This window comes from Triticum dicoccoides, chromosome 1A, assembly GCF_002162155.2.
Source record: "Triticum dicoccoides isolate Atlit2015 ecotype Zavitan chromosome 1A, WEW_v2.0, whole genome shotgun sequence".
NCBI lineage: Eukaryota > Viridiplantae > Streptophyta > Magnoliopsida > Poales > Poaceae > Triticum > Triticum dicoccoides.
In genome coordinates, this window is record NC_041380.1 from 190,599,126 (window position 1) to 190,602,670 (window position 3,545).

The following is a 3,545-nucleotide window of genomic DNA, read 5'->3' on the forward strand; positions in this document are numbered from 1 at the left end:
GTCGGGCGTCTCAGCGACACCACATAAAGGGCTTTAAAAGAAATGCCACACTCGGGCGTCTGAGCGACACCACATAAAGGGCTTTAAAAGAAATGCCACAGTCGGGCGTCTGAGCGACACCACATAAAGGGCTTTAAAAGAAATGCCACAGTCAGGCGTCTGAGCAACACCACATAAAGGGCTTTAAAAGAAATGCCACAGTCGGGCGTCTGAGCGACACCACATAAAGGGCTTTAAAATAAACAATCATAGTGAATATCCCGGAGGTAGAACCATCCCAGAGATACTCGATAATAACAATAATATCACGGGTTAGTCAACAATAATAATAATCATAGTTATCACAAGTCACCAGTAGTAATTCCATTTCTGGTTAACAGTTTCACTTCCGAAGACCGACACTAAGACCGACACTTGACCCATCCCAGACTGTAATCCTTAACCATGGACACGGCTATTCGACACTTGACCCACGAGTAACGGATTTCTTTAGTCCATCGGGACTAATTCCGTCTACGGTCTTTTTGTTGAAAACACACCTAACTTGCACACACCAGCTTAACTCACACGTGTCTGGAATCACCCACGACACCTGTTAAGCAAACTCTAAGTGGGGAGGCTACAACCTCGCGTAGCATGGGATCAAATTTATATCGCACGCTCTAAGGGGTGGCCTCCCATCTCGGTCCCAACCGGAAACACCCATGCCCCCAGACCAGGTGGCCTGCCTACCAGCTACAACCGGTATCTTCCACCATGGGCTCTCTGTACGGTGTGTGCTAGAAAGAGGTTGACAACTTACTGAACCGTACTCTACTTGCTGTAGAGACGATTGGTAGTACGAAACAAGTATGGGGGTTACTGGCACAAGACTCGATCTACGGTCGACTCAGGAGGTTTAAGTATTCCCTGCATGGTTAGTATAACGAATATATTTCGTCCAACAGAGTCACCGCTCATATCACCTTACCATGCCATACCAGACATAACCGGCCCCACGGAGACCGGCGACAAACTCATGCCTACCCAAGGCAGAGGTTTTCCCGGGTTCCGGCCGGTGTGCATGCAAGGCACATGAGGGTGATTATCATCACAAGTGTGTCCATTTCCAACAGCATGGAAATCAATAACATGCACCCATGCATATGATCATATCACATGAAATAACAAGTTTCTCCAAAGTGAGGTGATGTTATGAACGTGTCATTGAACACACAAAAAATATTATGCCGGGGTCCAGAATGCTTGCCTTCAATGTGTGGAAAGGCAGGGTGCACTCCAAAACTTGAAACATTTCTCCTCTCTTCTAAAATCCTATTTTAGCAATATAAAAGAATTATCACACAAAATAAAAACGGCACCAAAAGTTGTTCTGAATTTTTTTCAAATAAATCTTAAAATAAACTAGGTGAAATTGGAGAGAGGTAGGAAAAAGAATCATTTCATTTGGAGTTGTATTTAAAAAGTTATAACCAGTCAAAGTTGTGGTCAAAATCTGTTATTTAAAATAAAACAGAAAAGAAAACGTTTCAGAGGGAAATACGCTTTCGGAGCGGGGGAAACGTACTGGGGAAATTACGCCTTCACTTAATCCCACGTGGACAGGCACGCGGTCGCTGACAGTGGGTCCAGAGGGCCCACTGGTCAGGTTTGACCAGTCTATCCCTCCTCTTTCTCTGTCCCGAGCGGAGGCGGAACTCCGGCGATCGCCGCCGGCGATTGGCGGCTTTGTTCGAGAAACCGAAGCCATCCATGGGCTCAGGGGGTCGAGGCGGTCCCGCCGGTAGGTGTTACGGTCTCGGGGGTGGACGGGGTCGTCGGCGGTGAGCTTCGCGGCGGACGGAGAGGTTCGGGAGCAGAGTGTGATTGGGGTTATGGTGATTCCTGATCAACATCGAGTAGTGGGAATGGTTCACGGGAAGATGAGGAAGCTCTTGGTGGGGAGAACGGAGAGTGGGAGGTCCTGGTGGTGCCGAATTGGCCGGGGCAGTGGCGGCGGCAGGAGTTGCCGGAGATGAGGAAGGAGGCCTCTCCGGGTCGATTCGCTGCCACAGGAGAACTAGGGGAGCATTCTAAGATTGCCTGTGTGCTTGAATGGGTTCGGGGTCCTCTTTTTATAGCTCGTCGAGGTCGGTTCCGCGGTGGCCGTGGATAAGCCCTCCGGCGAACCGCCTCTCTGTAGCCAGGGCGACGTGGCGGCGACGAGCGCTAGTGGACACACTCGCGGATGAGCACGCGCTGTTCCAAGGGCCAGGTGGCGAGCGGAGGAAGGTTCGGCAGCGCCGACATGGGCAGAGGCTGTCGGGCAGCGGCGGCGGCTAGCGCTTGGCCTGCCGGGCGCGGCGAGGGGCGGCTTGGCGCGTAGCTGTGAGAAGGGGAGCGCGTGGCGTGATGCCGCGGAGCGAGCCAAAACCGTGGGGCCAGCGTGTCGGCTCGGTGCACGGGTCGTGCAATACGCGCGCTTTGGGCGCGTCCCGTGCATGCACTGAGTGTGCTCGACGAAATGCCAGAGCATGCTAGAGGTCGCGGTTGAGGCTGGGGTTAACAGGTCTAGGTTTGGGCTTGCAAGGAGATCAATGGACAAGCTGGTTTGGTCAGGGGATCAGGTTCACAGTGCAAACCAAAAATTCATGCCAAAACAGATCCTACCCATAAGGTGTTTGGCAAAATGCCAAGGGCACTTAGGCAAGTCTTGGAGTGGTCAAAAACTCCAGATGGAAGTCTCTTTAGATGTACAAGAGGGTGGTGTGGTTAGTTGGTCAAATGCAGCAACTTGTTAGTGCAAGTTTTACAAAACTTCAATTCTGGACAGGAAATAAATAGCATTAGTTCATGAACCAAAAATGATCCAAAAGGTTCATGCTCCTGGACTTAAGGGTTTAACATGGAGGACTACAAGTAGGAGAAATAATCAAGGGTTAAAGAGCAAGCAAAAATATGGTTGTTGTACAAACCATCAAGTTGGTCCAGAATGAAAATGAGGTTGATTCACTCAAATTTTGCAAAGAACAGCACGAGGTTTTTGCATAATGTGGAATCTTAGGCCATTACCATCATCCCATAATTTTGGTGGAGGCTAGAAAGAATTATTTAAATGGGTTGTAGTGCAAAATGCACTCTGGACCAGAGAATAAAAATTGAGTGTAGGGCTCAAAGTATTTCATGAATGAAATATATTTTTGCATAAAAGTGATTTAAAAAACATCACATGACATCTCCAAATTTTTGTGGGAATTTTAAGTGAATCTATCAAATGGTTGTAGTTCAAATAAGGCCATTTAACCTTGAAAAACCATTTTCAAGAAAGTAAAGATCAAGCAACTTAATTATTTAATTAGTTATATTAAATAAGTGAAAGTTTCTCTTGAGAGATTAAATATGTCCAATAACATATTTGAAAAGTTTTCTCTTTGGGAAAAACTCATCATAACAGGGAAGGAAATGATTTAAAAAAATCAAAAAGGAGCTCAGATATCTAAAGTTTTAATTCCTGGAATTTTTTTTAATTCATTAAAATAAGGCCAAATTTTTGGGGTGTCACATCT